This window comes from Lolium rigidum, chromosome 7, assembly GCF_022539505.1.
Source record: "Lolium rigidum isolate FL_2022 chromosome 7, APGP_CSIRO_Lrig_0.1, whole genome shotgun sequence".
Lineage (NCBI taxonomy): Eukaryota > Viridiplantae > Streptophyta > Magnoliopsida > Poales > Poaceae > Lolium > Lolium rigidum.
In genome coordinates this window covers 289,939,291-289,948,982 of record NC_061514.1, presented here as the reverse complement: position 1 = coordinate 289,948,982, position 9,692 = coordinate 289,939,291, and the positions used below count along the sequence as shown (strand labels likewise).

The window sequence follows — 9,692 nt, the reverse complement described above, 5'->3', positions numbered from 1 at the left end:
GAAGTACATGAGAGATGTAACCATGATATTGTTTATGACATCTTTACAAGATTTATAAAAGGTTTTGTTTAAAATTAAAACTGCAGGATAAATTTTACTTTATGCAAATTAGCCCAAGACTCCACTAGCCATCACGTAGTTAGCCTTTTCACAATTGCCACCAAATAAGTGTCATTTGCCAGTACATCATTGTACAGACCTCCATTCGTGGGGCTGCATATTCAAACGCGCAGGTTCATTTGAAGAAGAATACTATGTAGGATCTCGAGTCTACATTCCAACATGTCTGCCTGTGGTGCATGAAGATGATGGAGGCTCATTGAAGTTTTACTTTTCTATTGTGTTTGCTTTGAACAATTTTATTTAAGCTAGTCCAACTGCAAATTAGCCCAAGACTCCACTAGCCATCACGTAGTTTGTAAGACTTTATTTTATCTCCTGAGGATCTACGAGGTAGTGATTTTGATACTATTGCTATGATTACTACATTTTAAATGTGTGTGCTATCATTGATCCCAGGAATAGCACTATACACAAGTATCTTACCTTTATTAAAAGGTATGGGTGCTACGCCTCCCTCATGTAGAACCAGAACTTTTGCCAATCCGCCCACGTCTTCTTCGTCATATCAAAGTCAATGAATGATTCGCCGGCATTCACCTAGAAGGTGATGTTGCCGATGACGACTAATAGAGACCTCTTCAGCTTCTTGCGCAACACTCGCTCGTGGAAGATTGTTAGCTAGAAGGGGAAGTACGGTGTGGATCCTAGATAGCACTCGCAGAGCAGTGGTGGAGCTGCCATGCAACAATTGGGTTCATTTGAACCCAATAAAATTAGTCAAAACTTCATTGTATTAATATGTGATATTCCTAATTATTGGAAGATCATAGATCAACACCAAGAGCTGAACCCAATGAATTTTGCCTATAGCTTCACCCATATGTCGCAGAGGGTCACAAAATAGGCTGATTTCTGAAGGATTTGTGTTTCTATATCCAAGATTTGGTTGTTGTAGAAGGCAACATCCAAATCTAATGGTCCCACCATACCCCCACTACGCACGAGAATCGAGGAAAAACACCTCGGTCAACGCGCAAGGATCAGTCATTTCCTAACTGACCGTGCAGATATAGAGTGGGCCCATTAGGTCACGTCCTGTCAATCGAGCTACCGTAGATGCCACATCACTGGTGATGTCATCGAGGTTATCGGCTCCCTTTGACGAAACATTCGAATAAAATTGACATCTGAATGAATCTATTACTTTCTGCTACTCGACTTGAGTCTACGCACGTTTGCAAACATCCGTCCCTAGACTCGGGGGTTACTCCTATTGGGAGCGCTGGACGCGCACCCGATAAAATAGAGAAAGCATCAATAATCAGATGAATTGAAAAAAGAACGGACCCGAAGGTTCCAGCAAAATCCAGGATCAAGCCCGGGGACTTGATTCTGTGTAGGGTAACGTTGTTTTGCCATCGAGAGTTAACCAGCATCGATTTATCAAGTAAGGCTGGGCTCGTTATTTTTATCCCTTGCGTACAACCAAAATTGCACGACTTAACCCGACATTAGAAGACCCGATATACTAAAAGTATAGGATGATAAAGGAAGCTTAGAAAGCGTCAACAGCAAAATCTTCGAGTAGTACAACTTGAGTCTACGCATGGTTGCAAACATCCGTCCCTAGATTCAGGGGCTACTCCCATCGGGAGCGCTGGACGCACACCCGATATCAAGAAATTTTAACCTCATAGCAAATGAGAAGATTCAATTTTCTTCGACAGATAAATATATTCGGATGAAGGCAATTGTAGTCCCTGCCCAAAGCTTTGCTTAGGCCAGTCACTCGGGGGCTACTGATGTGGGCATTACCCTTCGGATACCCGACATTAGTCTACCTCCCCTGGCCCAACTAGGGGGCCATGAAGATTGTCCAAGACCAAGGTGGGCCTGTACATCAGTTGCAATGAAGGAGACCTACCAGGAGACGGATTCTTGATGGACAAGGCAAGAAGGCGTCGATAAAAAAAGATTAGATTAGATCTGAATGTAACCTAGTCGAGTTCGGATAGGACTCTCGGGACCTGGCCTGCTATATAAAGGTCAGGAGGGGGCCTGCCGAACAAGAGAACAACAATAGATAGAACCACCACATGGAGCACAAATCTTAGAATCCTTGCCTCTCGGCGAAGTCGACCGAGCAGCCTATCGGCTACCCCATTGTAACACTGATATATTCGATAAATCAAGATCGGACAAGCGGAAGTAAGGGTTTTACCTCATCGAGGGCCCCGAACCTGGGTAAATCTCTCTCCCCGTTTGGTATCTGATGTCTCGTCCTAGCCTGCAGGATTCTGTCAACCCTAAGCCACTCATGGTGGGCATTGCTGAGGAGCTCCCTCGTCAACCCCATTGTAACTCTCCAATGAATACATATAAGCAGAAAGTAAGCCTTTTACTCTTCGGAGAGGTTGGACGTGGGTAATCCCTGGTCTTCATGCAATCTTGTAGCACCTGTCGTGGTCATATCCACGACATAATTAGTTATCTCTTAGCACCTTTTGTGGTAGCATATATACAATCTAGTAAATTCATCATTTTTTATGTTGATTAAGCCTTTGTACGCATATTTCAGTCAAATTATAGATGTGAGATAAAGATAATCCGACGATGGAGCAAACTAATATGCTATCGATCTAGAATACACCAGATCCAATACATTCTTAATTATCATTTGGTATCTATCATGGGCACATTCATAGTAAGATTTTCTTGCCATACTTGAACTAATCACCACAATAATAGGTGAACAACCATCTATGTTATTGACGGCAAAACAATAAATGATTTCTAATTCCATTTTGGTATCTATCAACGATGGCATGTGAGGCCATACATATTTATACACACTGTGATCTTCTGCGGTGCAATAATCAACGATTTAATAAGCTATACTTCTGTGAGCAGTATCTCGAAATACGAACAATATATGTATCATTTATAACAAAGATATTGGCAATATCAACATTAGTTCTTCATTTTGTATTGTCATGTGAAATGGTGGAGATTTTGCACGCGAGAACAGACATAATTTTCAAATGAATGGCTGAGATCGGCTAGCCTTGGGGTGGTGCTCCTCTCGTTTACCTCTATAAATAACTAGGCGTAGACGTGTACATGGCACACAACATCAAATCCTGAAGCAACAAGATAAAAAAGCGCCAACTGCATTTCCTTCGACCTCGTTTGCCAAAAGCTCTAGCAAGCTTTGAGGTCCCTATTTTTTCTCTTTGTTTTTGCCTTGCAATCATCATCATGTACTAGTTTATTTTGCTATGCTTGCATACAAGAGACTGTTAGAGGTGCAACCATTTATATGCACCCATATGTTGTATTTTTGATCGTTTCTTTGCTATCATGTGGTCTACCTTAAGATGTTTTTGGTTCTACTTATTGCTAAAAAGAACACGACAAATTATTCATATGTAGAACAATGTTCTCTTTGTCTTTTAATATTATTTTTTGATTTTTTTTCTTATCCTATTATATGCAAATATAGATTTTCTGGTCTTCCCGTCCTAAGTAATAATAAATTTTGCACATGTCTTGCAATAGCAACATGTAATGATTTGATCTTCCTGCCAGATCTAGCATATATTTCCATCAACTGATATGTACTGGAAGTGCATGCTTAACATCTAGATTATTTTTAAGAATTATTTCTTATGATTTTGCAACTAAAATTGCTCATTAGATATTCATGCACAATGTTTCGGGATACTAATTTTGATTATGATTTTTTGTTTATTTTTATTGAGAATACCCTATAACTATCACCTTAGATGCATTGCATGGATCGGAAATAATAAATATATGTATTCCTTTGTACTTTGTTTAGCCGATCATGACATCCTACGTCGAAGTATTCCCAGTTAGGGCACTTATTGTTGAGGATTCGGCTGTTGAGACCATGCTTCTCTCTGCCAGGCTGCATAAATTCCACTGTGAGATTACTACGGCTAAGAATGGGAAAGAAGCAGTGCAAATGTTCCTCAAGGGGAAGAAGTTTGACATTATTTCTGTGTGACAAGGACATGCCCGTAATGTCTGGGCCTGAGGTATTAGTTTTCCTTTTCTTCCATGTGGAAAAGAGCTATTTATTTTTGCTGAATAGTTTGCTTGAAAATGTATTTCTTGTGTTATTTGGCAGGCAATTGAGAAGATCCGTGCTTTGGGAGAAATTCATGTGAAGATTATTGGAGTATCAGTTGGCGATAATGCCCAAGAGGCGTTCATGAGGGTCGGCGCTGACGAATTTCTGCCCAAACCAATGTATCTTGATGTTGTCGAGGCTATAATTCAAGAGATCATCAAGAAGAAGAAGAATAACGACACTGTCTAAGCCTAGCCAAGTGTCCTAGATAAATAGAGGGAATAATATGTTGAGCTCATATATGTATGAGCATGCCTGCATTGTCGTATTTCTCTAGTTTTATCGTACTGTCGTCTTATTTCCAAAATTATGTTATAGATTGTCTTTAGCAAGAAGGACAAGGGAGGCTACCAATAATTAGATTGTATCCATGTAATATGTATCTCCTTCAATTTGAATGCATTAACTTTGGATTACATGTTATGTGTAAGGTTCCTAGAAATCTACAAAAAAACTCAATGGAATTGGAATTAAATTAGGGATCTAGCTCGTTGAGGTCTCCTCCTGTAACATCCCAAGTTTTCAAATTTTAAAAAAGCATCATGCATTAATATCATTTCTGCATTTGATAGTCAAATGAAATAACAATCTCTAATTGGTCAAGCCCTAAAAATCCTAATTACATAATTGTTACCATAGCCTATGTGCTATTTTATTTTATTTAAGTCTCAAAAGACTTTTTTAAAACTTGTCTCTCTTAGTCCCAAAACAACCCTCTGATTTTTAAAAAAATTTAGAAACAAATTTGAACACTTTTGGATCCTTAAATCAAAAGTTATGAATTAAAACAGAAAAAGAAAAGGAGAAAAGAAAAAAAAGAAACGAACCGGCCGATTTGGGCCAGCCCGACCGCACCGGCCTAGCCCGCCAGCAAATCGGCCCGCGCACCGAACCGCCTCTCTCTCTCTCTCTCTCCTTTCCCTGACCGGCGGGACCCACCTGTCACCGAGACCCCACGCGTCAGCATTGTCGTCCACCTCCAGCTATGGCCGACCCAGACTCCTCCAAACCCTAACCCTAACCGACCCACCTCGACGTCCGTGCCGTGGAGCACACGCCCAAGCCCCCTAAAAATAGCCCAGAGACACCCGTCCTCTATTCCCCCAAGCCGCAGCCCCTCTCGCGCCTCCAAGAGCTGCCAATTGCTCGTCGGAGCAACGCCACCATCTGCCACCTCCGGCCGCCGCTCCCCGCAGCCCTAGCCCGCCATTAGCCGTGCCGCCACCACCAATCTCACCGACGCACGCCGCCGCATCCTGTAGTCCCCCTCGACATTGCCAGGCGCCACCAGAACGCCGACGAGGTCGACCACCGAGCCGCAGCAGAGGTTAGTGGACGCTTTCGTTCCCGTTCGTCCGATCTAGATATAACGGCGTAGATTAGATCCCAATACCGAATCGGTACGGTCCAATCAGATCGTGTCGCGTGTCAGCACAGTCAGCGTGCCATGTCAAATCTAGTCAAACTTGTTTTTAAATTTGAATTTAAATGTCAGATTGCATGCCCAACTTGTAAAATCGATATAAAATCATGCAGAGGTCCAAATTTTGCAAAATATATATCGTTGGAAATCTTATAACCTGTAGAACACTTTTATGCAATAATATTGTATAGGTTATGTAGTAAATTTCGTCTCATAAATCAAATAGGGAAATGAACTCTTTTACACTATAAAATTGGGAATCCACTACTCCAAATTTTATGATTTTGTAGTCTCTGGAATCCTTAGAACATGTAGATCACCATGAAACCAGAGAGGTTAAATTTTGATACGTGCACAAACTTGCTATTGTAAATCTTATTCAAATCAGTATTTTGACTATAATTCAAATTCTATAAACTATTTTTGAATAATTCCAATTTCTCTACTCTTGTATTAATGTACCCTATCGAGGGGTGTCAAGTTTAAAAATTTTCTAAACATAAATCTTGTAGTAGCTAATTAATGTGGTTGTATATGTTAAGTAAACCTTTAACAAATGTTATTTTTAATCAAGCTAAAATTTTAGAAAACTTTAATAACATGGTACATATTAGAGAGCACTTAATACATCATTTTCACACAACCTCTATGTGTGAAATTAAGTCGTGCATATCATGCATGCATACATGTCTATGCTTGTTCATCTTGAATGCTTGTTTATTTTTGCTTTGTTTACTTGTTAGATTGTGAAGGAAATCAGGGTTACGCTTGTGATTGCTGTGAGTGTGCCGTTTGCTTTGATCAAGGCAAGTGACATTCAAATCCTATCTATTTTATTTATGCATTAGTGTTTTAAAATAGTATGCATGGTAGGATTTTGATTTAAAAAGTAAAAGTATTATGCTGTGATTATCAATCCTAGTAGTGTGTAGCCACTCCTAAACCCTTGCTAGGATAATTAGTTTGCCTAGCAACATCAAAATGCCAATGTTGTTTCGATTATTCTGGAGTGTGAGTATTGGGAATTAAAATTAACAACCTTAATGAAACACCTGGGTGGATTGGTTGAATGGTGGGCGGCTACTCAGGGCCACGTCCCTGGGGTGTTAACTAGTGGACAGGTGGGGGTTTTCACCTGAGAGTGCGCAGTTGAATAGTGGTTGCTCTAGACTACACACCTGGTTTTCATCAGGGGATCGTGTGGGCGTTTACTACCTGGGATGGGTTTTAAGTCTGTGAGTTTCACTTGTGGTAGACCACTCAGGTTTAAATAGGTTTCCAATTCATCCATGTTTTAGATAGCTTCCAGTGTAGCCTTATGGTATTATGGGCTCTGCTGGGATTAAGTAAGTTGTGAGGTCTGATACGTCTCTGACGTATCGATAATTTCTTATGTTCCATGCCACATTATTGATGATATCTACATGTTTTATGCATACTTTATGTCATATTTATGCATTTTTCGGCACTAACCTATTAACGAGATGCCGAAGAGCCAGTTGCTGTTTTTTGCTGTTTTTTGTTGTTTTTGGTTTCAGAAATCCTAGTAAGGAAATATTCTCGGAATTGGACGAAATCAACGCCCAGGGGCTTATTTTTCCACGAAGCTTCCAGAAGACCGGAGGACTTACGAAGTCGGGCCACGAGGTGGCGCCACACTAGGGCGGCGCGGCCTGGGCCTTGGCCGCGCCGGCCTGTTGTGTGGGGCCCTCGTGTGGCCCCCTGACCTGCCCTTCCGCCTACATATAGTCTTCGTGGCGAAACCCCCGCACCGAGAGCCACGATACGGAAAACCTTCCAGAGACGCCGCCGCCGCCAATCCCATCTCGGGGGATTCAGGAGATCGCCTCCGGCACCCTACCGGAGAGGGGAATCATCTCCCGGAGGACTCTTCACCGCCATGGTCGCCTCCGGAGTGATGAGTGAGTAGTTCACCCTCGGACTATGGGTCCATAGCGAGTAGCTAGATGGTCTTCTTCTCCTTATGTGCTTCATTGTCGGATCTTGTGGGCTGCCTAACATGATCAAGATCATCTATTTGTAATGCTATATGTTGTGTTTGTTGGGATCCGATGGATAGAGAATACTATGTTATGTTGATTATCAATCTATTACCTATGTGTTGTTTATGATCTTGCATGCTCTCCGTTATTAGTAGAGGCTCGGCCAAGTTTTTACTCTTAACTCCAAGAGGGAGTATTTATGCTCGATAGTCGGTTCATGCCTCCATTAAATGCAGGACGATGACGTGAAAGTTCTAAGGTTGTGGATGTCGTTGTTGCCACTAGGGATAAAACATTGATGCTATGTCCGAGGATGTAGTTATTGATTACATTACGCACCATACTTAATGCAATTGTCTCGTTGTTTGCAACTTAATACTGGAAGGGGTTCGCATGATAACCCGAAGGTGGACTTTTTAGGCATAGATGCATGCTTGGATAGCGGTCTATGTACTTTGTCGTAATGCCCAATTAAATCTCACTATACTCATCATATCATGTATGTGCATGGTCATGCCCTCTCTATTTGTCAATTGCCCAACCGTAATTTGTTCACCCAACATGCTATTTATCTTATGGGAGAGACACCTCTAGTGAACTGTGGACCCCGGTCCATTCTTTTACATCGAATACAATCTACTCGCAATACTTGTTCTACTCGTTTTCTCGCAAACAATCATCATCCACACTATACATCTAATCCTTTGTTACAGCAAGCCGGTGAGATTGACAACCTCAACTGTTTCGTTGGGGCAAAGTACTTTGGTTGTGTTGTGCAGGTTCCACGTTGGCACCGGAATCCCTGGTGTTGCGCCGCACTACATCCCGCCGCCATCAACCTTCGACGTGCTTCTTGACTCCTACTGGTTCGATAACCTTGGTTTCTTACTGAGGGAAAACTTGCTGTTGTGCGCATCACACCTTCCTCTTGGGGTTCCCAACGGACGTGTCATCTACGCGCATCAAGGTCCAACTTGTTTGCTAGACAGGATGATGTGGCTGCAGCCGAACGAGAAGGGTCTAGCTAGTATGGTTGAAACCTTCTTCTGAAAGATCTCATCTCATTCTTCTTGGGAAGGGTGGATCGTAAGGTGAAAGTGTACAACCTCTCGAGAGTTAAACCTAAGATCTTAGCCGTGTCCCCGGTTATGGACAATTTGAGCTCCTAGGCAAGGAATGTACGGAAGAATCTCATCATATTTTCTGAATGTGTTAAAACTTGAATAGCAACTATATAGAAGTACATGGGAGATGTAACCATGATACTGTTTATGACATCTTTACAAGATTTATAAAAGGTTTTGTTTAAAATTAAAACTGTAGGATAAAATTGGGTTTATGCAAGTTAGCCCAAGACTCCACTAGCCAAATATCATGTAGTTAGCCTTTTCACAATTGCCACCAAATAAGTGTCATTTGCCGGTACATCATTGTACCGACCTCCATTCGTGGGGATGCATATTCAAATGTGTAGGTTCATCTGAAGAAGAATACTAGGTAGGATCTCGAGTCTACATTCCAACATGTCTGCCTATGGTGCATGAAGACGATGGAGGCTCATTGAAGTTTTACTTTTCCGCTGTGTTTGCTTTGAACAATTTTATTTAAGCTAGTCCAAGTGACTATGCAGTTTGTAAGACTTTATTTTATCTCATGAGGATCTACGAGGTATTGATTTTGATACTATTGCTATGATTACTACATTTGAAATGTGTGTGCTATTAGTGATCCCGGGAATAGCACTATACACAGGTATCTTACCTTTATTAAAAGGTAGGGTGCTACAAAATGGTATCAGAGCTTACTGTTGCCTAAAGGATTGAGACCCTAGGATTTGGAAAGCCATAGGATAATTTTTCTTAAAATATAATAGTGAAAATTTTAATTCTTCACTTATCTTTTCATTTAATTCTATTCTAACCTTGTTTCTCTTTTCAAAATATAGATGGACACCTTCACCAAGCTCTAGGTGCCCTATCACGAGGATGCCACCCCTTTCAGTGACACGTTGTCCCGGGTGTGCAGGTCACTGAGAATATGCACACCC

General features: G+C 41.4%; 1 pseudogene; it reads left to right on the top strand.

Moving 5' to 3' along the window:
• The first annotated feature begins 679 nt into the window (after positions 1–679).
• LOC124672966 lies at positions 680–4,408 on the top strand (annotated as a pseudogene).
• The last annotated feature ends 5,284 nt before the right edge of the window (positions 4,409–9,692 follow it).